The following is a 25758-nucleotide window of genomic DNA, read 5'->3' as shown; positions in this document are numbered from 1 at the left end:
GCGTGTGAGGGCGCGGGTTAGTGTTAGCGTACGGGTTAGGATTAGGTGCCGGGTGAGGGTCAGGCTTCGGGGAAGGTTTAGGGTTAGGGATCGGGCTAGGGTTAGGGTTAGGGGACGGGGACGGTTTAGGGTCCAGGTGAGGGTACAGCAACGCTTTAGGGGGAGCGTGCGTGGGTTAGTGTTAGCGTACGGGTTAGGATTAGGGGACGGGTGAGGGTCAGGCTTCGGGGAAGGGATAGGGTTAGGGTTCGGGCTAGGGTTAGGGTTAGGGGACGGGGACGGTTTAGGGTCCCGGTGAGGGTACGGCAACGGTTTAGGGGGAGCGAACGTGTGAAGGCGCGGGTTAGTGTTAGCGTACGGGTTAGGATTAGGGGATGGGTGAGGGTCAGGCTTCGGGGAAGGGTTAGGGTTAGGGTTCGGGCTAGGGTTAGGGTTAGGGGACGGGGACGGTTTAGGGTCCAGGTGAGGGTACGGCAACACTTTAGGGGGATCGTGCGTGTGAGGGCGCGGGTTAGTGTTAGCGTACGGGTTAGGATTAGGGGACGGGTGAGGGTCAGGCTTCGGGGATGGTTTAGGGTTAGGGTTCGGGCTAGGGTTAGGGTTAGGGGACGGGGACGGTTTAGGGTCCAGGTGAGGGTACGGCAACGCTTTAGGGGGAGCGTGCGTGTGAGGGCACGGGTTAGTGTTAGCGTACGGGTTAGGATTAGGGGACGGGTGAGGGTCAGGCTTCGGGGAAGGGTTAGGGTTAGGGTTCGGGTTAGGGCTAGGGTTAGGGGACGGAGACGGTTCAGGGTCCAGGTGAGGGTACGGCAACGCATTAGGGGAGCGTGCGTGTGAGGGCGCGGGTTAGTGTCAGCGTACAGGTTAGGATTAGGGGACGGGTGAGGGTCAGGCTTCGGGGAAGGGTTAGGGTTAGGGTTCGGGCTAGGGTTAGGGTTAGGGGACGGGGACGGTTTAGGGTCCAGGTGAGGGTACGGCAACGCTTTAGGGGGAGCGTGCGTGTGAGGGCGCGGGTTAGTGTTAGCGTACGGGTTAGGATTAGGGGACGGGTTAGGGTTAGGGGACGGGGAAGTGTTAGGGTTAGGGTTCGGGCTAGGGTTAGGATTAGGGGACGGGGACGGTTTAGGGTCCAGGTGAGGGTTCGGCAACGCTTTAGGGGGAGCGTGCGTGTGAGGGCGCGGGTTAGTGTTAGCGTACGGGTTAGGATTAGGGGACGGGTGAGGGTCAGGCTTCGGGGAAGGGTTAGGGTTAGGGTTCGGGCTAGGGTTAGGGTTAGGGGACGGGGACGGTTTAGGGTCCCGGTGAGGGTACGGCAACGGTTTAGGGGGAGCGAACGTGTGAAGGCGCGGGTTAGTGTTAGCGTACGGGTTAGGATTAGGGGATGGGTGAGGGTCAGGCTTCGGGGAAGGGTTAGGGTTAGGGTTCGGGCTAGGGTTAGGGTTAGGGGACGGGGATGGTTTAGGGTCCAGGTGAGGGTACGGCAACACTTTAGGGGGATCGTGCGTGTGAGGGCGCGGGTTAGTGTTAGCGTACGGGTTAGGATTAGGGGAGGGGTGAGGGTCAGGCTTCGGGGATGGTTTAGGGTTAGGGTTCGGGCTAGGGTTAGGGTTAGGGGACGGGGACGGTTTAGGGTCCAGGTGAGGGTACGGCAACGCTTTAGGGGGAGCGTGCGTGTGAGGGCGCGGGTTAGTGTTAGCGTACAGGTTAGGATTAGGGGACGGGTGAGGGTCAGGCTTCGGGGAAGAGTTAGGGCAACTGTTCGGGCTAGGGTTAGGGTTAGGGGACGGGGACGGTTTAGGGTCCAGGTGAGGGTGCGGCAACGCTTTAGGGGGAGCGTGCGTGTGAGGGCGCGGGTTAGTGTTAGCGTACGGGTTAGGATTAGGGCACGGGTGAGGGTCAGGCTTCGGGGAAGTGTTAGGGTTAGGGTTCGGGCTAGGGTTAGGATTAGGGGACGGGGACGGTTTAGGGTCCAGGTGAGGGTTCGGCAACGCTTTAGGGGGAGCGTGCGTGTGAGGGCGCGGGTTAGTGTTAGCGTACGGGTTAGGATTAGGGGACGGGTGAGGGTCAGGCTTCGGGGAAGGGTTAGGGCAACTGTTCGGGCTAGGGTTAGGGTTAGGGGACGGGGACGGTTTAGGGTCCAGGTGAGGGTACGGCAACGCTTTAGGGGGAGCGTGCGTGTGAGGGCGCGGGTTAGTGTTAGCGTACGGGTTAGGATTAGGGGACGGGTTAGGGTTAGGGGACGGGGACGGTTTAGGGTCCAGGTGAGGGTACGGCAACGCTTTAGGGGGAGCGTGCGTGTGAGGGCGCGGGTTAGTGTTAGCGTACGGGTTAGGATTAGGGGACGGGTGAGGGTCAGGCTTCGGGGAAGGGTTAGGGTTAGGGTTCGGGCTAGGGTTAGGGTTAGGGGACGGGGACGGTTTAGGGTCCAGGTGAGGGTACGGCAACGCTTTAGGGGGAGCGTGCGTGTGAGGGCGCGGGTTAGTGTTAGCGTACGGGTTAGGATTAGGGGACGTGTGAGGGTCAGGCTTCGGGGAAGGGTTAGGGTTAGGGTTCGGGCTAGGGTTAGGGTTAGGGGACGAGGACGGTTTAGCGTCCAGGTGAGGGTACAGCAACGCTTTAGGGGGAGCGTGCGTGTGAGGGCGCGGGTTAGTGTTAGCGTACGGGTTAGGATTAGGGGACGGGTGAGGGTCAGGCTTCGGGGAAGGGTTAGGGTTAGGGTTCGGGCTAGGGTTAGGGTTAGGGTTAGGGGACGGTTTAGGGTCCAGGTGAGGGTACGGCAGCGCTTTAGGGGGAGCGTGCGTGTGAGGGCGAGGGTTAGTGTTAGCGTACGGGTTAGGATTAAGGAAGAGGTGAGGGTCAGGCTTCGGGGAAGGGTTAGGGTTAGGGTTCGGGCTAGGGTTAGGGTTAGGGGACGGGGACGGTTTAGGGTCCAGGTGAGGGTACGGCAACGCTTTAGGGGGAGCGTGCGTGTGAGGGCGCGGGTTAGTGTTAGCGTACAGGTTATGATTAGGGCACGGGTGAGGGTCAGGCTTCGGGGAAGGAATAGGGTTAGGGTTCGGGCTAGGGTTAGGGTTAGGGGACGGGGACGGTTTAGGGTCCAGGTGAGGGTACGGCAACGCTTTAGGGGGAGCGTGCGTGTGAGGGCGCGGGTTAGTGTTAGCGTACGGGTTAGGATTAGGGGACGGGTGAGGGTCAGGCTTCGGGGAAGGGTTAGGGTTAGGGTTCGGGCTAGGGTTAGGGTTAGGGGACTGGGACGGTTTAGGGTCCAGGTGAGGGTACGGCAACGCTTTAGGGGGAGCGTGCGTGTGAGGGCGCGGGTTAGTGTTAGCGTACGGGTTAGGATTAGGGGACGGGTGAGGGTCAGGCTTCGGTGAAGGGTTAGGGTTAGGGATCGGGCTAGAGTTAGGGTTAGGGGACGGGGACGGTTTAGGGTCCAGGTGAGGGTACGGCAACGCTTTAGGGGGAGCGTGCGTGTGAGGGCGCGGGTTAGTGTTAGCGTACGGGTTAGGATTAAGGGACGGGTGAGGGTCAGGCTTCGGGGAAGTGTTAGGGTTAGGGTTCGGGCTAGGGTTAGGGTTAGCGGACGGGAACGGTTTAGGGTCCAGGTGAGGGTACGGCAATGCTTTATGGGGAGCGTTCGTGTGAGGGCGCGGGTTAGTGTTAGCGTACGGGTTAGGATTAGGGGACGGGTGAGGGTCAGGCTTCGGGGAAGGGTTAGGGTTAGGGTTCGGGCTAGGGTTAGGGTTAGGGGACGGGGACGGTTTAGGGTCCAGGTGAGGGTACGGCAACGCCTTAGGGCGAGCGTGCGTGTGAGGGCGCGGGTTAGTGTTAGCGTACGGGTTAGGATTAGGGCACGGTTGAGGGTCAGGCTTCGGGGAAGGGTTAGGGTTAGGGTTCGGGCTAGGGTTAGGGTTAGGGGACGGGGACGGTTTAGGGTCCAGGTGAGGGTACGGGAATGCTTTAGGGGGAGCGTGCGTGTGAGGGCGCGGGTTAGTGTTAGCGTACGGGTTAGGATTAGGGGACGGGTGAGGGTCAGGCTTCGGGGAAGTGTTAGGGTTAGGGTTCGGGCTAGGGTTAGGGTTAGGGGAGGGGACGTTTTAGGGTCCAGGTGAGGGTACGGCAACGCTTTAGTGGGAGCGTGCGTGTGAGGGCGCGGGTTAGTGTTAGCGTACGGGTTAGGATTTGGGGGCGGGTGAGGGTCAGGTTTCGGGGAAGGGTTAGGGTTAGGGTTCGGGCTAGGGTTAGGGTTAGGGGACGGGGACGGTTTATCGTCCAGGTGAGGGTACAGAAACGCTTTAGGGGGAGCGTGCGTGTGAGGGCGCGGGTTAGTGTTAGCGTACGGGTTAGGATTAGGGGACGGTTGAGGGTCAGGCTTCGGGGAAGGGTTAGGGTTAGGGTTCGGGCTAGGGTTAGGGTTAGGGTTAGGGGACGGGGACGGATTAGGGTCCAGGTGAGGGTACGGCAACGCTTTAGGGGGAGCGTGCGTGTGAGGGCGCGGGTTAGTGTTAGTGTACGGGTTAGGATTAGGGGACGTGTGAGGGTCAGGCTTCGGGGAAGGGTTAGGGTTCGGGTTCGGGCTAGGGTTAGGGTTAGGGGACTGGGACGGTTTAGGGTCCAGGTGAGGGTACGGCAACGCTTTAGGGGGAGCGAGCGTGTGAGGGCGTGGTTTAGTGTTAGCGTACGGGTTAGGATTAGGGGATGGGTGAGGGTCAGGCTTCGGGGAAGGGTTAGGGTTAGGGTTCGGGCTAGGGTTAGGGTTAGGGGACGGGGACGGTTTAGGGTCCAGGTGAGGGTACGGCAACACTTTAGGGGGCGCGTGCGTGTGAGGGCGCGGGTTAGTGTTAGCGTACGGGTTAGGATTAGGGGACGGGTGAGGGTCAGGCTTCGGGGATGGTTTAGGGTTAGGGTTCGGGCTAGGGTTAGGATTAGGGGACGGGGACTGTTTAGGGTCCAGGTGAGGGTACGGCAACGCTTTAGGGGGAGCGTGCGTGTGAGGGCGCGGGTTAGTGTTAGCGTACGGGTTAGGATTAGGGGACGGGTGAGGGTCAGGCTTCGGGGAAGGGTTAGGGTTAGGGTTCGGGTTAGGGCTAGGGTTAGGGGACGGAGACGGTTCAGGGTCCAGGTGAGGGTACGGCAACGCATTACGGGAGCGTGCGTGTGAGGGCGCGTGTTAGTGTCAGCGTACGGGTTAGGATTAGGGGACGGGTGAGGGTCAGGCTTCGGGGAAGGGTTAGGGTTAGGGTTCGGGCTAGGGTTAGGGTTAGGGGACGGGGACGGTTTAGGGTCCAGGTGAGGGTACGGCAACGCTTTAGGGGGAGCGTGCGTGTGAGGGCGCGGGTTAGTGTTAGCGTACGGGTTAGGATTAGGGGACGTGTGAGGGTCAGGCTTCGGGGAAGGGTTAGGGTTAGGGTTCGTGCTAGGGTTAGGGTTAGGGGACGGGGACGGTTTAGGGTCCAGGTGAGGGTACGGCAACGCTTTAGGGGGAGCGTGCGTGTGAGGGTGCGTGTTAGTGTTAGCGTACGGGTTAGGATTAGGGGACGCGTGAGGGTCAGGCTTCGGGGAAGGGTTAGGGTTAGGGTTCGGGCTAGGGATAGGGTTAGGGGACAGGGACGGTTTAGGGTCCAGGTGAGGGTACGGCAACGCTTTAGGGGGAGCGTGCGTGTGAGGGCACGGGTTAGTGTTAGCGTACGGGTTAGGATTAGGGGACGGGTGAGGGTCAGGCTTCGGGGAAGGGTTAGGGTTAGGGTTCGGGCTAGGGTTAGGGTTAGGGGACGGGGACGGTTTAGGGTCCAGGTGAGGGTACGGCAACGCTTTAAGGGGAGCGTGCGTGTGAGGGCGCGGGTTAGTGTTAGCGTACGGGTTAGGATTAGGGGACGGGTGAGGGTCAGGCTTCGGGGAAGTGTTAGGGCAACTGTTCGGGCTAGGGTTAGGGTTAGGGGACGGGGACGGTTTAGGGTCCAGGTGAGGGTACGGCAACGCTTTAGGGGGAGCGTGCGTGTGAGGGCGCGGGTTAGTGTTAGCGTACGGGTTAGGATTAGGGCACGGGTGAGGGTCAGGCTTCGGGGAAGGGATAGGTTTAGGGTTCGGGCTAGGGTTAGGGTTAGGGGACGGGGACGGTTTAGGGTCCAGGTGAGGGTACGGCAACGCTTTAGGGGGAGCGTGCGTGTGAGGGCGCGGGTTAGTGTTAGCGTACGGGTTAGGATTAGGGGACGGGTGAGGGTCAGGCTTCGGGGAAGGGTTAGGGCAACTGTTCGGGCTAGGGTTAGGGTTAGGGGACGGGGACGGTTTAGGGTCCAGGTGAGGGTACGGCAACGCTTTAGGGGGAGCGTGCGTGTGAGGGCGTGGGTTAGTGTTAGCGTACCGGTTAGGATTAGGGCACGGGTGAGGGTCAGGCTTCGGGGAAGGGATAGGGTTAGGGTTCGGGCTAGGGTTAGGGTTAGGGGACGGGGACGGTTTAGGGTCCAGGTGAGGGTACGGCAACGCTTTAGGGGGAGCGTGCGTGTGAGGGCGCGGGTTAGTGTTAGCGTACGGGTTAGGATTAGGGGACGGGTGAGGGTCAGGCTTCGGGAAGGGTTAGGGTTAGGGTTCGGGCTAGGGTTAGGGTTAGGGGACTGGGACGGTTTAGGGTCCAGGTGAGGGTACGGCAACGCTTTAGGGGGAGCGTGCATGTGAGGGCGCGGGTTAGTGTTAGCGTACGGGTTAGGATTAGGGGACGGGTGAGGGTCAGGCTTCGGGGAAGTGTTAGGGTTAGGGTTAGGGTTAGGGCTAGGGTTAGGGGACGGAGACGGTTCAGGGTCCAGGTGAGGGTACGGCAACGCATTAGGGGAGCGTGCGTGTGAGGGCGCGGGTTAGTGTCAGCGTACGGGTTAGGATTAGGGGACGGGTGAGGGTCAGGCTTCGGGGAAGGGTTAGGGTTAGGGTTCGGGCTAGGGTTAGGGTTAGGGGACGGGGACAGTTTAGGGTCCAGGTGAGGGTACGGCAACGCTTTAGGGGGAGCGTGCGTGTGAGGGCGCGGGTTAGTGTTAGCGTACGGGTTAGGATTAGGGGACGGGTGAGGGTCAGGCTTCGGGGAAGGGTTAGGGTTAGGGTTCGGGCTAGGGTTAGGGTTAGGGGACGGGGATGGTTTAGGGTCCAGGTGAGGGTACGGCAACGCTTTAGGGGGAGCGTGCGTGTGAGGGCGCGGGTTAGTGTTAGCGTACGGGTTAGGATTATGGGACGGGTGAGGGTCAGGCTTCGGGGAAGGGTTAGGGTTAGGGTTCGGGCTAGGGTTAGGGTTAGGGGACGGGGACGGTTTAGGGTCCAGGTGAGGGTACGGCAGCGCTTTTGGGGGAGCGTGCGTGTGAGGGCGAGGGTTAGTGTTAGCGTACGGGTTAGGATTAAGGGACAGGTGAGGGTCAGGCTTCGGGGAAGGGTTAGGGTTAGGGTTCGGGCTAGGGTTAGGGTTAGGGGACGGGGACGGTTTAGGGTCCAGGTGAGGGTACGGCAACGCTTTAGGGGGAGCGTGCGTGTGAGGGCGCGGGTTAGTGTTAGCGTACAGGTTATGATTAGGGCACGGGTGAGGGTCAGGCTTCGGGGAAGGAATAGGGTTAGGGTTCGGGCTAGGGTTAGGGTTAGGGGACGGGGACGGTTTAGGGTCCAGGTGAGGGTACGGCAACGCTTTAGGGGGAGCGTGCGTGTGAGGGCGCGGGTTAGTGTTAGCGTACGGGTTAGGATTAGGGGACGGGTGAGGGTCAGGCTTCGGGGAAGGGTTAGGGTTAGGGTTCGGGCTAGGGTTAGGGTTAGGGGACTGGGACGGTTTAGGGTCCAGGTGAGGGTACGGCAACGCTTTAGGGGGAGCGTGCGTGTGAGGGCGCGGGTTAGTGTTAGCGTACGGGTTAGGATTAGGGGACGGGTGAGGGTCAGGCTTCGGGGAAGGGTTAGGGTTAGGGATCGGGCTAGAGTTAGGGTTAGGGGACGGGGACGGTTTAGGGTCCAGGTGAGGGTACGGCAACGCTTTAGGGGGAGCGTGCGTGTGAGGGCGCGGGTTAGTGTTAGCGTACGGGTTAGGATTAAGGGACGGGTGAGGGTCAGGCTTCGGGGAAGGGTTAGGGTTAGGGTTCGGGCTAGGGTTAGGGTTAGCGGACGGGAACGGTTTAGGGTCCAGGTGAGGGTACGGCAATGCTTTATGGGGAGCGTTCGTGTGAGGGCGCGGGTTAGTGTTAGCGTACGGGTTAGGATTAGGGGACGGGTGAGGGTCAGGCTTCGGGGAAGGGTTAGGGTTAGGGTTCGGGCTAGGGTTAGGGTTAGGGGACGGGGACGGTTTAGGGTCCAGGTGAGGGTACGGCAACGCCTTAGGGCGAGCGTGCGTGTGAGGGCGCGGGTTAGTGTTAGCGTACGGGTTAGGATTAGGGCACGGTTGAGGGTCAGGCTTCGGGGAAGGGTTAGGGTTAGGGTTCGGGCTAGGGTTAGGGTTAGGGGACGGGGACGGTTTAGGGTCCAGGTGAGGGTACGGGAATGCTTTAGGGGGAGCGTGCGTGTGAGGGCGCGGGTTAGTGTTAGCGTACGGGTTAGGATTAGGGGACGGGTGAGGGTCAGGCTTCGGGGAAGTGTTAGGGTTAGGGTTCGGGCTAGGGTTAGGGTTAGGGGAGGGGACGTTTTAGGGTCCAGGTGAGGGTACGGCAACGCTTTAGGGGGAGCGTGCGTGTGAGGGCGCGGGTTAGTGTTAGCGTACGGGTTAGGATTTGGGGACGGGTGAGGGTCAGGTTTCGGGGAAGGGTTAGGGTTAGGGTTCGGGCTAGGGTTATGGTTAGGGGACGGGGACGGTTTATGGTCCAGGTGAGGGTACAGAAACGCTTTAGGGGGAGCGTGCGTGTGAGGGCGCGGGTTAGTGTTAGCGTACGGGTTAGGATTAGGGGACGGTTGAGGGTCAGGCTTCGGGGAAGGGTTAGGGTTAGGGTTCGGGCTAGGGTTAGGGTTAGGGGACGGGGACGGTTTAGGGTCCAGGTGAGGGTACGGCAACGCTTTAGGGGGAGCGTGCGTGTGAGGGCGCAGTTTAGTGTTAGCGTACGGGTTAGGATTAGGGCACGGGTGAGGGTCAGGCTTCGGGGAAGGGTTAGGGTTAGGGTTCGGGCTAGGGTTAGGGTTAGGGGACGGGGACGGTTTAGGGTCCAGGTGAGGGTACGGCAACGCTTTAGGGGGAGCGTGCGTGTGAGGGCGCGGGTTAGTGTTAGCGTACGGGTTAGGATTAGGGGACAGGTGAGGGTCAGGCTTCGGGGAAGGGTTAGGGTTAGGGTTCGGGCTAGGGTTAGGGGACGGGGACGGGGACGGTTTAGGGTCCAGGTGAGGGTACGGCAACGCTTTAGTGGGAGCGTGCGTGTGAGGGCGCGGGTTAGTGTTAGCGTACGGGTTAGGATTAGGTGCCGGGTGAGGGTCAGGCTTCGGGGAAGGGTTAGGGTTAGGGATCGGGCTAGGGTTAGGGTTAGGGGATGGGGACGGTTTAGGGTCCAGGTGAGGGTACGGCAACGCTTTAGGGGGAGCGTGCGTGTGAGGGCGCGGGTTAGTGTTAGCGTACGGGTTAGGATTAGGGGACGGGTGAGGGTCAGGCTTCGGGGAAGGGTTAGGGTTAGGGTTCGGGCTAGGGTTAGGGTTAGGGGACGGGGACGGTTTAGGGTCCACGTGAGGGTACGGCAACGCTTTAGGGGGAGCGTGCGTGTGAGGGCGCGGGTTAGTGTTAGCGTATGGGTTAGGATTAGGGGACGGGTGAGGGTCAGGCTTCGGGGAAGGGTTAGGTTTAGGGTTCGGGCTAGGGTTAGGGTTAGGGGACGGGGACGGTTTAGGGTCCAGGTGAGGGTACGGCAACGCTTTAGGGGCAGCGTGCGTGTGAGTGCGCGGGTTAGTGTTAGCGTACGGGTTAGGATTGGGCACGGGTGAGGGTCAGGCTTCGGGGAAGGGTTAGGGTTAAGGTTCGGGCTAGGGTTAGGGTTAGGGGACAGGGACGGTTTAGGGTCCAGGTGAGGGTACGGCAACGCTTTAGGGGGAGCGTGCGTGTGAGGGCGTGGGTTAGTGTTAGCGTACGGGTTAGGATTAGGGGACGGGTGAGGATCAGGCATCGGGGAAGGGTTAGGGTTAGGCTTCGGGCTAGGGTTAGGGTTAGGGGACGGGGACGGTTTAGGGTCCAGGTGAGGGTACGGCAACGCTTTAGGGGGAGCGTGCGTGTGAGGGCGCGGGTTAGTGTTAGCGTACGGGTTAGGATTAGGGGACGGGTGAGGGTCAGGCTACGGGGAAGGGTTAGGGTTAGGGTTCGGGCTAGGGATAGGGTTAGGGGACGGGGACGGTTTAGGGTCCAGGTGAGGGTACGGCAACGCTTTAGGGGGAGCGTGCGTGTGAGGGCGCGGGTTAGTGTTAGCGTACGGGTTAGGATTAGGGGACGGGTGAGGGTCAGGCTTCGGGGAAGGGTTAGGGTTAGGGATCGGGCTAGGGTTAGGGTTAGGGTTAGGGGACGGGGACGGTTTAGGGTCCAGGTGAGGGTACGGCAACGCTTTAGGGGGAGCGTGCGTGTGAGGGCGCGGGTTAGTGTTAGTGTACGGGTTAGGATTAGGGGACGTGTGAGGGTCAGGCTTCGGGGAAGGGTTAGGGTTCGGGTTCGGGCTAGGGTTAGGGTTAGGGGACGGGGACGGTTTAGGGTCCAGGTGAGGGTACGGCAACACTTTAGGGGGCGCGTGCGTGTGAGGGCGCGGGTTAGTGTTAGCGTACGGGTTAGGATTAGGGGACGGGTGAGGGTCAGGCTTCGGGGATGGTTTAGGGTTAGGGATCGGGCTAGGGTTAGGATTAGGGGACGGGGACTGTTTAGGGTCCAGGTGAGGGTACGGCAACGCTTTAGGGGGAGCGTGCGTGTGAGGGCGCGGGTTAGTGTTAGCGTACGGGTTAGGATTAGGGGACGGTTGAGGGTCAGGCTTCGGGGAAGGGTTAGGGTTAGGGTTCGGGTTAGGGCTAGGGTTAGGGGACGGAGACGGTTCAGGGTCCAGGTGAGGGTACGGCAACGCATTACGGGAGCGTGCGTGTGAGGGCGTGTGTTAGTGTCAGCGTACGGGTTAGGATTAGGGGACGGGTGAGGGTCAGGCTTCGGGGAAGGGTTAGGGTTAGGGTTCGGGCTAGGGTTAGGGTTAGGGGACGGGGACGGTTTAGGGTCCAGGTGAGGGTACGGCAACGCTTTAGGGGGAGCGTGCGTGTGAGGGCGCGGGTTAGTGTTAGCGTACGGGTTAGGATTAGGGGACGTGTGAGGGTCAGGCTTCGGGGAAGGGTTAGGGTTAGGGTTCGTGCTAGGGTTAGGGTTAGGGGACGGGGACGGTTTAGGGTCCAGGTGAGGGTACGGCAACGCTTTAGGGGGAGCGTGCGTGTGAGGGTGCGTGTTAGTGTTAGCGTACGGGTTAGGATTAGGGGACGCGTGAGGGTCAGGCTTCGGGGAAGGGTTAGGGTTAGGGTTCGGGCTAGGGATAGGGTTAGGGGACAGGGACGGTTTAGGGTCCAGGTGAGGGTACGGCAACGCTTTAGGGGGAGCGTGCGTGTGAGGGCACGGGTTAGTGTTAGCGTACGGGTTAGGATTAGGGGACGGGTGAGGGTCAGGCTTCGGGGAAGGGTTAGGGTTAGGGTTCGGGCTAGGGTTAGGGTTAGGGGACGGGGACGGTTTAGGGTCCAGGTGAGGGTACGGCAACGCTTTAAGGGGAGCGTGCGTGTGAGGGCGCGGGTTAGTGTTAGCGTACGCGTTAGGATTAGGGGACGGGTGAGGGTCAGGCTTCGGGGAAGTGTTAGGGCAACTGTTCGGGCTAGGGTTAGGGTTAGGGGACGGGGACGGTTTAGGGTCCAGGTGAGGGTACGGCAACGCTTTAGGGGGAGCGTGCGTGTGAGGGCGCGGGTTAGTGTTAGCGTACGGGTTAGGATTAGGGCACGGGTGAGGGTCAGGCTTCGGGGAAGGGATAGGTTTAGGGTTCGGGCTAGGGTTAGGGTTAGGGGACGGGGACGGTTTAGGGTCCAGGTGAGGGTACGGCAACGCTTTAGGGGGAGCGTGCCTGTGAGGGCGCGGGTTAGAGTTAGCGTACGGGTTAGGATTAGGGGACGGGTGAGGGTCAGGCTTCGGGGAAGGGTTAGGGTTAGGGTTCGGGCTAGGGTTAGGGTTAGGGGACTGGGACGGTTTAGGGTCCAGGTGAGGGTACGGCAACGCTTTAGGGGGAGCGTGCGTGTGAGGGAGCGGGTTAGTGTTAGCGTACGGGTTAGGATTAGGTGCCGGGTGAGGGTCAGGCTTCGGGGAAGGGTTAGGGTTAGGGATCGGGCTAGGGTTAGGGTTAGGGGACGGGGACGGTTTAGGGTCCAGGTGAGGGTACGGCAACGCTTTAGGGGGAGCGTGCGTGTGAGGGCGCGGGTTAGTGTTAGCGTACGGGTTAGGATTAGGGGACGGGTGAGGGTCAGGCTTCGGGGAAGGGTTAGGGTTAGGGTTCGGGCTAGGGTTAGGGTTAGGGGACGGGAACGGTTTAGGGTCCAGGTGAGGGTACGGCAACGCTTTAGGGGGAGCGTGCGTGTGAGGGCGCGGGTTAGTGTTAGCGTACGGGTTAGGATTAGGGGACGGGTGAGGGTCAGGCTTCGGGGAAGGGTTAGGGTTAGGGTTCGGGCTAGGGTTAGGGTTAGGGGACGGGGACGGTTTAGGGTCCAGGTGAGGTTACGGCAACGCTTTAGTGAGAGCGTGCGTGTGAGGGCGCGGGTTAGTGTTAGCGTACGGGTTAGGATTAGGGCACGGGTGAGGGTCAGGCTTCGGGGAAGGGTTAGGGTTAGGGTTCGGGCTAGGGTTAGGGTTAGGGGACGGGGACGGTTTAGGGTCCAGGTGAAGGTACGGCAACGCTTTATGGGGAGCGTTCGTGTGAGGGCGCGGGTTAGTGTTAGCGTACGGGTTAGTATTAGGGGACGGGTGAGGGTCAGGCTTCGGGGAAGGGTTAGGGTTAGGGTTCGTGCTAGGGTTAGGGTTAGGGGACGGGGACGGTTTAGGGTCCAGGTGAGGGTACGGCAACGCTTTAGGGGTAGCGTACGTGTGAGGGCGCGGGTTAGTGTTAGCGTACGGGTTAGGATTAGGGGACGGGTGAGGGTCAGGCTTCGGGGAAGGGTTAGGGTTAGGGTTCGGGCTAGGGATAGGGTTAGGGGACGGGGACGGTTTAGGGTCCAGGTGAGGGTACGGCAACGCTTTAGGGGGAGCGTGCGTGTGAGGGCGCGGGTTAGTGTTAGCGTACGGGTTAGGATTAGGGCACGGTTGAGGGTCAGGCTTCGGGGAAGTGTTAGGGTTAGGGTTCGGGCTAGGGTTAGGGTTAGGGGACGGGGACGGTTTAGGGTCCAGGTGAGGGTACGGGAACGCTTTAAGGGGAGCGTGCGTGTGAGGGCGCGGGTTAGTGTTAGCGTACGGGTTAGGATTAAGGGACGGGTGAGGGTCAGGCTTCGGGGAAGGGTTAGGGTTAGGGTTCGGGCTAGGGTTAGGGTTAGGGGACGGGGACGGTTTAGGGTCCAGGTGAGTGTACGGCAACGCTTTAGGGGGAGCGTGCGTGTGAGGGCGCGGGTTAGTGTTAGCGTACGGGTTAGGATTAGGGGACGGGTGAGGGTCAGGCTTCGGGGAAGGGTTAGGGTTAGGGTTCGTGCTAGGGTTAGGGTTAGGGGACGGGGACGGTTTAGGGTCCAGGTGAGGGTACGGCAACGCTTTAGGGGTAGCGTACGTGTGAGGGCGCGGGTTAGTGTTAGCGTACGGGTTAGGATTAGGGGACGGGTGAGGGTCAGGCTTCGGGGAAGGGTTAGGGTTAGGGTTCGGGCTAGGGATAGGGTTAGGGGACGGGGACGGTTTAGGGTCCAGGTGAGGGTACGGCAACGCTTTAGGGGGAGCGTGCGTGTGAGGGCGCGGGTTAGTGTTAGCGTACGGGTTAGGATTAGGGGACGGGTGAGGGTCAGGCTTCGGGGAAGGGTTAGGGTTAGGGATCGGGCTAGGGTTAGGGTTAGGGTTAGGGGACGGGGACGGTTTAGGGTCCAGGTGAGGGTACGGCAACGCTTTAGGGGGAGCGTGCGTGTGAGGGCGCGGGTTAGTGTTAGTGTACGGGTTAGGATTAGGGGACGTGTGAGGGTCAGGCTTCGGGGAAGGGTTAGGGTTCGGGTTCGGGCTAGGGTTAGGGTTAGGGGACGGGGACGGTTTAGGGTCCAGGTGAGGGTACGGCAACACTTTAGGGGGCGCGTGCGTGTGAGGGCGCGGGTTAGTGTTAGCGTACGGGTTAGGATTAGGGGACGGGTGAGGGTCAGGCTTCGGGGATGGTTTAGGGTTAGGGATCGGGCTAGGGTTAGGATTAGGGGACGGGGACTGTTTAGGGTCCAGGTGAGGGTACGGCAACGCTTTAGGGGGAGCGTGCGTGTGAGGGCGCGGGTTAGTGTTAGCGTACGGGTTAGGATTAGGGGACGGTTGAGGGTCAGGCTTCGGGGAAGGGTTAGGGTTAGGGTTCGGGTTAGGGCTAGGGTTAGGGGACGGAGACGGTTCAGGGTCCAGGTGAGGGTACGGCAACGCATTACGGGAGCGTGCGTGTGAGGGCGTGTGTTAGTGTCAGCGTACGGGTTAGGATTAGGGGACGGGTGAGGGTCAGGCTTCGGGGAAGGGTTAGGGTTAGGGTTCGGGCTAGGGTTAGGGTTAGGGGACGGGGACGGTTTAGGGTCCAGGTGAGGGTACGGCAACGCTTTAGGGGGAGCGTGCGTGTGAGGGCGCGGGTTAGTGTTAGCGTACGGGTTAGGATTAGGGGACGTGTGAGGGTCAGGCTTCGGGGAAGGGTTAGGGTTAGGGTTCGTGCTAGGGTTAGGGTTAGGGGACGGGGACGGTTTAGGGTCCAGGTGAGGGTACGGCAACGCTTTAGGGGGAGCGTGCGTGTGAGGGTGCGTGTTAGTGTTAGCGTACGGGTTAGGATTAGGGGACGCGTGAGGGTCAGGCTTCGGGGAAGGGTTAGGGTTAGGGTTCGGGCTAGGGATAGGGTTAGGGGACAGGGACGGTTTAGGGTCCAGGTGAGGGTACGGCAACGCTTTAGGGGGAGCGTGCGTGTGAGGGCACGGGTTAGTGTTAGCGTACGGGTTAGGATTAGGGGACGGGTGAGGGTCAGGCTTCGGGGAAGGGTTAGGGTTAGGGTTCGGGCTAGGGTTAGGGTTAGGGGACGGGGACGGTTTAGGGTCCAGGTGAGGGTACGGCAACGCTTTAAGGGGAGCGTGCGTGTGAGGGCGCGGGTTAGTGTTAGCGTACGCGTTAGGATTAGGGGACGGGTGAGGGTCAGGCTTCGGGGAAGTGTTAGGGCAACTGTTCGGGCTAGGGTTAGGGTTAGGGGACGGGGACGGTTTAGGGTCCAGGTGAGGGTACGGCAACGCTTTAGGGGGAGCGTGCGTGTGAGGGCGCGGGTTAGTGTTAGCGTACGGGTTAGGATTAGGGCACGGGTGAGGGTCAGGCTTCGGGGAAGGGATAGGTTTAGGGTTCGGGCTAGGGTTAGGGTTAGGGGACGGGGACGGTTTAGGGTCCAGGTGAGGGTACGGCAACGCTTTAGGGGGAGCGTGCCTGTGAGGGCGCGGGTTAGAGTTAGCGTACGGGTTAGGATTAGGGGACGGGTGAGGGTCAGGCTTCGGGGAAGGGTTAGGGTTAGGGTTCGGGCTAGGGTTAGGGTTAGGGGACTGGGACGGTTTAGGGTCCAGGTGAGGGTACGGCAACGCTTTAGGGGGAGCGTGCGTGTGAGGGAGCGGGTTAGTGTTAGCGTACGGGTTAGGATTAGGTGCCGGGTGAGGGTCAGGCTTCGGGGAAGGGTTAGGGTTAGGGATCGGGCTAGGGTTAGGGTTAGGGGACGGGGACGGTTTAGGGTCCAGGTGAGGGTACGGCAACGCTTTAGGGGGAGCGTGCGTGTGAGGGCGCGGGTTAGTGTTAGCGTACGGGTTAGGATTAGGGGACGGGTGAGGGTCAGGCTTCGGGGAAGGGTTAGGGTTAGGGTTCGGGCTAGGGTTAGGGTTAGGGGACGGGAACGGTTTAGGGTCCAGGTGAGGGTACGGCAACGCTTTAGGGGGAGCGTGCGTGTGAGGGCGCGGGTTAGTGTTAGCGTACGGGTTAGGATTAGGGGACGGGTGAGGGTCAGGCTTCGGGGAAGGGTTAGGGTTAGGGTTCGGGCTAGGGTTAGGGTTAGGGGAAGGGGACGGTTTAGGGTCCAGGTGAGGTTACGGCAACGCTTTAGTGAGAGCGTGCGTGTGAGGGCGCGGGTTAGTGTTAGCGTACGGGTTAGGATTAGGGCACGGGTGAGGGTCAGGCTTCGGGGAAGGGTTAGGGTTAGGGTTCGGGCTAGGGTTAGGGTTAGGGGACGGGGACGGTTTAGGGTCCAGGTGAAGGTACGGCAACGCTTTATGGGGAGCGTTCGTGTGAGGGCGCGGGTTAGTGTTAGCGTACGGGTTAGTATTAGGGGACGGGTGAGGGTCAGGCTTCGGGGAAGGGTTAGGGTTAGGGTTCGTGCTAGGGTTAGGGTTAGGGGACGGGGACGGTTTAGGGTCCAGGTGAGGGTACGGCAACGCTTTAGGGGTAGCGTACGTGTGAGGGCGCGGGTTAGTGTTAGCGTACGGGTTAGGATTAGGGGACGGGTGAGGGTCAGGCTTCGGGGAAGGGTTAGGGTTAGGGTTCGGGCTAGGGATAGGGTTAGGGGACGGGGACGGTTTAGGGTCCAGGTGAGGGTACGGCAACGCTTTAGGGGGAGCGTGCGTGTGAGGGCGCGGGTTAGTGTTAGCGTACGGGTTAGGATTAGGGCACGGTTGAGGGTCAGGCTTCGGGGAAGTGTTAGGGTTAGGGTTCGGGCTAGGGTTAGGGTTAGGGGACGGGGACGGTTTAGGGTCCAGGTGAGGGTACGGGAACGCTTTAAGGGGAGCGTGCGTGTGAGGGTGCGGGTTAGTGTTAGCGTACGGGTTAGGATTAAGGGACGGGTGAGGGTCAGGCTTCGGGGAAGGGTTAGGGTTAGGGTTCGGGCTAGGGTTAGGGTTAGGGGACGGGGACGGTTTAGGGTCCAGGTGAGTGTACGGCAACGCTTTAGGGGGAGCGTGCGTGTGAGGGCGCGGGTTAGTGTTAGCGTACGGGTTAGGATTAGGGGACGGGTGAGGGTCAGGCTTCGGGGAAGGGTTAGGGTTAGGGTTCGGGCTAGGGTTAGGGTTAGGGGACGGGGACGGTTTAGGGTCTAGGTGAGGGTACGGCAACGCTTTAAGGGGAGCGTGCGTGTGAGGGCGCGGGTTAGTGTTAGCGTACGGGTTAGGATTAGGGGACGGGTGAGGGTCAGGCTTCGGGGAAGTGTTAGGGCAACTGTTCGGGCTAGGATTAGGGTTAGGGGACGGGGACGGTTTTGGGTCCAGGTGAGGGTACGGCAACGCTTTAGGGGAAGCGTGCGTGTGAGGGCGCGGGTTAGTGTTAGCGTACGGGTTAGGATTAGTGCACGGGTGAGGGTCAGGCTTCGGGGAAGGGATAGGGTTAGGGTTCGGGCTAGGGTTAGGGTTAGGGGACGGGGACGGTTTAGGGTCCAGGTGAGGGTACGGCAACGCTTTAGGGGGAGCGTGCGTGTGAGGGCGCGGTTTAGTGTTAGCGTACGGGTTAGGATTAGGGGACGGGTGAGGGTCAGGCTTCGGGGAAGGGTTAGGGTTAGGGTTCGGGCTAGGGTTAGGGTTAGGGGACTGGGACGGTTTAGGGTCCAGGTGAGGGTACAGCAACGCTTTAGGGGGAGCGTGCGTGTGAGGGCGCGGGTTAGTGTTAGCGTACGGGTTAGGATTAGGTGCCGGGTGAGGGTCAGGCTTCGGGGAAGGTTTAGGGTTAGGGATCGGGCTAGGGTTAGGGTTAGGGGACGGGGACGGTTTAGAGTCCAGGTGAGGGTACGGCAACGCTTTAGGGGGAGCGTGCGTGTGAGGGCGCGGGTTAGTGTTAGCGTACGGGTTAGGATTAGGGGACGGGTGAGGGTCAGGCTTCGGGGAAGGGTTAGGGTTAGGGTTCGGGCTAGGGTTAGGGTTAGGGGACGGGGACGGTTTAGGGTCCAGGTGAGGGTACGGCAACGCTTTAGGGGGAGCGTGCGTGTGAGGGCGCGGGTTAGTGTTAGCGTACAGGTTAGGATTAGGGGACGGGTGAGGGTCAGGCTTCGGGGAAGGGTTAGGGTTAGGGTTCGGGCTAGGGTTAGGGTTAGGGGACGGGGACGGTTTAGGGTCAAGTTGAGTGTACGGCAACGCTTTAGGGGGAGTGTGCATGTGAGGGCGCGGGTTAGTGTTAGCGTACGGTTTAGGATTAGGGGACAGGTGAGGGTCAGGCTTCGGGGAAGGGTTAGGGTTAGGTTTCGGGCTAGGGTTAGGGGACGGGGATGGGGACGGTTTAGGGTCCAGGTGAGGGTACGGCAACGCTTTAGGGGGAGCGTGCGTGTGAGGGCGCGGGTTAGTGTTAGCGTACGGGTTAGGATTAGGGCACGGGTGAGGGTCAGGCTTCGGGGAAGTGTTAGGGCTAGGGTTCGGGCTAGGGTTAGGGTTAGGGGACGGGGACGGTTTAGGGTCCAGGTGAGGGTACGTCAACGCTTTAGGGGGAGCGTGCGTGTGAGGGCGCGGGTTAGTGTTAGCGTACGGGTTAGGATTAGGCCACGGTTGAGGGTCAGGCTTCGGGGAAGGGTTAGTGTTAGGCTTCGGGCTAGGGTTAGGGTTAGGGGACGGGGACGGTTTAGGGTCCAGGTGAGGGTACGGGAACGCTTTAGGGGGAGCGTGCGTGTGAGGGCGCGGGTTAGTGTTAGCGTACGGGTTAGGATTAGGGGACGGGTGAGGGTCAGGCTTCGGGGAAGGGTTAGGGTTAGGGTTCGTGCTAGGGTTAGGGTTAGGGGACGGGGACGGTTTAGGGTCCAGGTGAGGGTACGGCAACGCTTTAGGGGGAGCGTGCGTGTGAGGGTGCGTGTTAGTGTTAGCGTACGGGTTAGGATTAGGGGACGCGTGAGGGTCAGGCTTCGGGGAAGGGTTAGGGTTAGGGTTCGGGCTAGGGATAGGGTTAGGGGACAGGGACGGTTTAGGGTCCAGGTGAGGGTACGGCAACGCTTTAGGGGGAGCGTGCGTGTGAGGGCACGGGTTAGTGTTAGCGTACGGGTTAGGATTAGGGGACGGGTGAGGGTCAGGCTTCGGGGAAGGGTTAGGGTTAGGGTTCGGGCTAGGGTTAGGGTTAGGGGACGGGGACGGTTTAGGCTCCAGGTGAGGGTACGGCAACGCTTTAAGGGGAGCGTGCGTGTGAGGGCGCGGGTTAGTGTTAGCGTACGCGTTAGGATTAGGGGACGGGTGAGGGTCAGGCTTCGGGGAAGTGTTAGGGCAACTGTTCGGGCTAGGGTTAGGGTTAGGGGACGGGGACGGTTTAGGGTCCAGGTGAGGGTACGGCAACGCTTTAGGGGGAGCGTGCGTGTGAGGGCGCGGGTTAGTGTTAGCGTACGGGTTAGGATTAGGGCACGGGTGAGGGTCAGGCTTCGGGGAAGGGATAGATTTAGGGTTCGGGCTAGGGTTAGGGTTAGGGGACGGGGACGGTTTAGGGTCCAGGTGAGGGTACGGCAACGCTTTAGGGGGAGCGTGCCTGTGAGGGCGCGGGTTAGAGTTAGCGAACGGGTTAGGATTAGGGGACGGGTGAGGGTCAGGCTTCGGGGAAGGGTTAGGGTTAGGGTTCGGGCTAGGGTTAGGGTTAGGGGACTGGGACGGTTTAGGGTCCAGGTGAGGGTACGGCAACGCTTTAGGGGGAGCGTGCGTGTGAGGGAGCGGGTTAGTGTTAGCGTACGGGTTAGGATTAGGTGCCGGGTGAGGGTCAGGCTTCGGGGAAGGGTTAGGGTTAGGGATCGGGCTAGGGTTAGGGTTAGGGGACGGGGACGGTTTAGGGTCCAGGTGAGGGTACGGCAACGCTTTAGGGGGAGCGTGCGTGTGAGGGCGCGGGTTAGTGTTAGCGTACGGGTTAGGATTAGGGGACGGGTGAGGGTCAGGCTTCGGGGAAGGGTTAGGGTTAGGGTTCGGGCTAGGGTTAGGGTTAGGGGACGGGAACGGTTTAGGGTCCAGGTGAGGGTACGGCAACGCTTTAGGGGGAGCGTGCGTGTGAGGGCGCAGGTTAGTGTTAGCGTACGGGTTAGGATTAGGGGACGGGTGAGGGTCAGGCTTCGGGGAAGGGTTAGGGTTAGGGTTCGGGCTAGGGTTAGGGTTAGGGGACGGGGACGGTTTAGGGTCCAGGTGAGGTTACGGCAACGCTTTAGTGAGAGCGTGCGTGTGAGGGCGCGGGTTAGTGTTAGCGTACGGGTTAGGATTAGGGCACGGGTGAGGGTCAGGCTTCGGGGAAGGGTTAGGGTTAGGGTTCGTGCTAGGGTTAGGGTTAGGGGACGGGGACGGTTTAGGGTCCAGGTGAGGGTACGGCAACGCTTTAGGGGTAGCGTACGTGTGAGGGCGCGGGTTAGTGTTAGCGTACGGGTTAGGATTAGGGGACGGGTGAGGGTCAGGCTTCGGGGAAGGGTTAGGGTTAGGGTTCGGGCTAGGGATAGGGTTAGGGGACGGGGACGGTTTAGGGTCCAGGTGAGGGTACGGCAACGCTTTAGGGGGAGCGTGCGTGTGAGGGCGCGGGATAGTGTTAGCGTACGGGTTAGGATTAGGGCACGGTTGAGGGTCAGGCTTCGGGGAAGAGTTAGGGTTAGGGTTCGGGCTAGGGTTAGGGTTAGGGGACGGGGACGGTTTAGGGTCCAGGTGAGGGTACGGGAACGCTTTAAGGGGAGCGTGCGTGTGAGGGCGCGGGTTAGTGTTAGCGTACGGGTTAGGATTAAGGGACGGGTGAGGGTCAGGCTTCGGGGAAGGGTTAGGGTTAGGGTTCGGGCTAGGGTTAGGGTTAGGGGACGGGGACGGTTTAGGGTCCAGGTGAGTGTACGGCAACGCTTTAGGGGGAGCGTGCGTGTGAGGGCGCGGGTTAGTGTTAGCGTACGGGTTAGGATTAGGGGACGGGTGAGGGTCAGGCTTCGGGGAAGGGTTAGGGTTAGGGTTCGGGCTAGGGTTAGGGTTAGGGGACGGGGACGGTTTAGGGTCTAGGTGAGGGTACGGCAACGCTTTAAGGGGAGCGTGCGTGTGAGGGCGCGGGTTAGTGTTAGCGTACGGGTTAGGATTAGGGGACGGGTGAGGGTCAGGCTTCGGGGAAGTGTTAGGGCAACTGTTCGGGCTAGGGTTAGGGTTAGGGGACGGGGACGGTTTAGGGTCCAGGTGAGGGTACGGCAACGCTTTAGGGGAAGCGTGCGTGTGAGGGCGCGGGTTAGTGTTAGCGTACGGGTTAGGATTAGTGCACGGGTGAGGGTCAGGCTTCGGGGAAGGGATAGGGTTAGGGTTCGGGCTAGGGTTAGGGTTAGGGGACGGGGACGGTTTAGGGTCCAGGTGAGGGTACGGCAACGCTTTAGGGGGAGCGTGCGTGTGAGGGCGCGGGTTAGTGTTAGCGTACGGGTTAGGATTAGGGGACGGGTGAGGGTCAGGCTTCGGGGAAGGGTTAGGGTTAGGGTTCGGGCTAGGGTTAGGGTTAGGGGACTGGGACGGTTTAGGGTCCAGGTGAGGGTACAGCAACGCTTTAGGTGGAGCGTGCGTGTGAGGGCGTGGGTTAGTGTTAGCGTACGGGTTAGGATTAGGTGCCGGGTGAGGGTCAGGCTTCGGGGAAGGTTTAGGGTTAGGGATCGGGCTAGGGTTAGGGTTAAGGGACTGGGACGGTTTAGGGTCCAGGTGAGGGTACGGCAACGCTTTAGGGGGAGCGTGCGTGTGAGGGCGCGGGTTAGTGTTAGCGTACGGGTTAGGATTAGGGGACGGGTGAGGGTCAGGCTTCGGGGAAGGGTTAGGGTTAGGGTTAGGGCTAGGGTTAGGGTTAGGGGACGGGGACGGTTTAGGGTCCAGGTGAGGGTACGGCAACGCTTTAGGGGGAGCGTGCGTGTGAGGGCGCGGGTTAGTGTTAGCGTACGGGTTAGGATTAGGGGACGGGTGAGGGTCAGGCTTCGGGGAAGGGTTAGGGTTAGGGTTCGGGCTAGGGTTAGGGTTAGGGGACGGGGACGGTTTAGGGTCAAGTTGAGTGTACGGCAACGCTTTAGGGGGAGTGTGCGTGTGAGGGCGCGGGTTAGTGTTAGCATACGGCTTAGGATTTGGGGACGTGTGAGGGTCAGGCTTCGGGGAAGGGTTAGGGTTAGGGTTCGGGCTAGGGTTAGGGTTAGGGTTAGGGGACGGTTTATGGTCCAGGTGAGGGTACAGAAACACTTTAGGGGGAGCGTGCGTGTGCGGGCGCGGGTTAGTGTTAGCGTACGGGTTAGGATTAGGGGACGGGTGAGGGTCAGGCTTCGGGGAAGGGTTAGGGTTAGGGTTCGGTCTAGGGTTAGGGTTAGGGGACGGGGACGGTTTAGGGTCCAGTTGAGTGTATGGCAACGCTTTAGGGGGAGCGTGCGTGTGAGGGCGCGGGTTAGTGTTAGCGTACGGGTTAGGATTAGGGGACAGGTGAGGGTCAGGCTTCGGGGAAGGGTTAGGGTTAGGATTCGGGCTAGGGTTAGGGTTAGGGGACGGGGACGGTTTAGGGTCCAGGTGAGGGTACGGCAACGCTTTAGGGGGAGCGTGCGTGTGAGGGCGCGGGTTAGTGTTAGCGTACGGGTTAGGATTATGGGACGGGTGAGGGTCAGGCTTCGGGGAAGGGTTAGGGTTAGGGTTCGGGCTAGGGTTAGGGTTAGGGGACGGGGACGGTTTAGGGTCCAGGTGAGGGTACGGCAACGCTTTAGGGGGAGCGTGCGTGTGAGGGAGTGGGTTAGTTTTAGCGTACGGGTTAGGAATAGGGGACGGGTGAGGGTCATGCTTCGGGGAAAGGTTAGGGTTAGGGTTCGGGCTAGGGTTAGGGTTAGGGTTAGGGGACGGGGACGGTTTAGGGTCCAGGTGAGGGTACGGCAACGCTTTAGGGGGAGCGTGCGTGTGAGGGCGCGGGTTAGTGTTAGCGTACGGGTTAGGATTAGGGCACGGGTGAGGGTCAGGCTTCGGGGAAGGGTTAGGGTTAGGGTTCGGGCTAGGGTTAGGGTTAGGGGACGGGGACGGTTTAGGGTCCAGGTGGGGGTACGGCAACGCTTTAGAGGGAGCGTGCGTGTGAGGGCGCGGGTTAGTGTTAGCGTATGGGTTAGGATTACGGCACGGGTGAGGGTCAGGCTTCGGGGAAGGGTTAGGGTTAGGGTTCGGGCTAGGGTTAGGGTTAGGGGACGGGGACTGTTTAGGGTCCAGGTGAGGGTACGGCAACGCTTTAGGGGGAGCGTGCGTGTGAGGGCGCGGGTTAGTGTTAGCGTACGGGTTAGGATTAGGGGACGGGTGAGGGTCAGGCTTCGGGGAAGGGTTAGGGTTAGGGTTCGGGCTAGGATTAGGGTTAGGGGACGGGGACGGTTTAGGGTCCAGGTGAGGGTACGGCAACGCTTTAGGGGGAGCGTGCGTGTGAGGGCGTGGGTTAGTGTTAGCGTACGGGTTAGGATTAGGGCACGGGTGAGGGTCAGGCTTCGGGGAAGTGTTAGGGCTAGGGTTCGGGCTAGGGTTAGGGTTAGGGGACGGGGACGGTTTAGGGTCCAGGTGAGGGTACGTCAACGCTTTAGGGGGAGCGTGCGTGTGAGGGCGTGGGTTAGTGTTAGCGTACGGGTTAGGATTAGGCCACGGTTGAGGGTCAGGCTTCGGGGAAGGGTTAGTGTTAGGCTTCGGGCTAGGGTTAGGGTTAGGGGACGGGGACGGTTTAGGGTCCAGGTGAGGGTACGGGAACGCTTTAGGGGGAGCGTGTGTGTGAGGGCGCGGGTTAGTGTTAGCGTACGGGTTAGGATTAGGGGACGGGTGAGGGTCAGGCTTCGGGGAATTGTTAGGGTTAGGGTTCGGGCTAGGGTTAGGGTTAGGGGACGGGGACGTTTTAGGGTCCAGGTGAGGGTACGGCAACGCTTTATGGGGAGCGTGCGTGTGAGGGCGCGGGTTAGTGTTAGCATACGGCTTAGGATTTGGGGACGTGTGAGGGTCAGGCTTCGGGGAAGGGTTAGGGTTAGGGTTCGGGCTAGGGTTAGGGTTAGGGTTAGGGGACGGTTTATGGTCCAGGTGAGGGTACAGAAACACTTTAGGGGGAGCGTGCGTGTGCGGGCGCGGGTTAGTGTTAGCGTACGGGTTAGGATTAGGGGACGGGTGAGGGTCAGGCTTCGGGGAAGGGTTAGGGTTAGGGTTCGGGCTAGGGTTAGGGTTAGGGGACGGGGACGGTTTAGGGTCCAGTTGAGTGTATGGCAACGCTTTAGGGGGAGCGTGCGTGTGAGGGCGCGGGTTAGTGTTAGCGTACGGGTTAGGATTAGGGGACAGGTGAGGGTCAGGCTTCGGGGAAGGGTTAGGGTTAGGATTCGGGCTAGGGTTAGGGTTAGGGGACGGGGACGGTTTAGGGTCCAGGTGAGGGTACGGCAACGCTTTAGGGGGAGCGTGCGTGTGAGGGCGCGGGTTAGTGTTAGCGTACGGGTTAGGATTATGGGACGGGTGAGGGTCAGGCTTCGGGGAAGGGTTAGGGTTAGGGTTCGGGCTAGGGTTAGGGTTAGGGGACGGGGACGGTTTAGGGTCCAGGTGAGGGTACGGCAACGCTTTAGGGGGAGCGTGCGTGTGAGGGCGTGGGTTAGTTTTAGCGTACGGGTTAGGGATAGGGGACGGGTGAGGGTCATGCTTCGGGGAAAGGTTAGGGTTAGGGTTCGGGCTAGGGTTAGGGTTAGGGGACGGGGACGGTTTAGGGTCCAGGTGAGGGTACGGCAACGCTTTACGGGGAGCGTGCGTGTGAGGGCGCGGGTTAGTATTAGCGTACGGGTTAGGATTAGGGCACGGGTGAGGGTCAGGCTTCGGGGAAGGGTTAGGGTTAGGGTTCGGGCTAGGGTTAGGGTTAGGGGACGGGGACGGTTTAGGGTCCAGGTGGGGGTACGGCAACGCTTTAGAGGGAGCGTGCGTGTGAGGGCGCGGGTTAGTGTTAGCGTATGGGTTAGGATTACGGCACGGGTGAGGGTCAGGCTTCGGGGAAGGGTTAGGGTTAGGGTTCGGGCTAGGGTTAGGGTTAGGGGACGGGGACTGTTTAGGGTCCAGGTGAGGGTACGGCAATGCTTTAGGGGGAGCGTGCGTGTGAGGGCGCGGGTTAGTGTTAGTGTACGGGTTAGGATTAGGGGACGGGTGAGTTTCAGGCTTCGGGGAAGGGTTAGGGTTAGGGTTCGGGCTAGGGTTAGGGTTAGGGGACGGGGACGGTTTAGGGTCCAGGTGAGGGTACGGCAACGATTTAGGGGGAGCGTGCGTGTGAGGTCACAGGTTAGTGTTAGCGTACGGGTTAGGATTAGGGGACAGATGAGGGTCAGGCTTCGGGGAAGGGTTAGGGTTAGGGTTCGGGCTAGGGTTAGGGTTAGGGGACGGGGACGGTTTAGGGTCCAGGTGAGGGTACGGCAACGCTTGAGGGGGAGCGTGCGTGTGAGGGCGCGGGTTAGTGTTAGCGTACGGGTTAGGATTAGGGGAAGGGTGAGGGTCAGGCTTCGGGGAAGGGTTAGGGTTAGGGTTCGGGCTAGGGTTAGGGTTAGGGGATGGGGACGGTTTAGTGTCCAGGTGAGGGTACGGCAACGCTTTAGGGGGAGCGTGCGTGTGAGGGCGCGGGTTAGTGTTAGCGTAAGGGTTAGGATTAGGGGATGGGTGAGGGTCAGGCTTCGGGGAAGGGTTAGGGTTAGGGTTCGGGCT

Source organism: Stenella coeruleoalba (genome assembly GCF_951394435.1).
Source record: "Stenella coeruleoalba genome assembly, chromosome: 15".
NCBI classification, from domain to species: domain Eukaryota; kingdom Metazoa; phylum Chordata; class Mammalia; order Artiodactyla; family Delphinidae; genus Stenella; species Stenella coeruleoalba.
The sequence above is the reverse complement of the archived record's forward strand: the minus strand, read 5'-3'. Positions refer to the sequence as shown.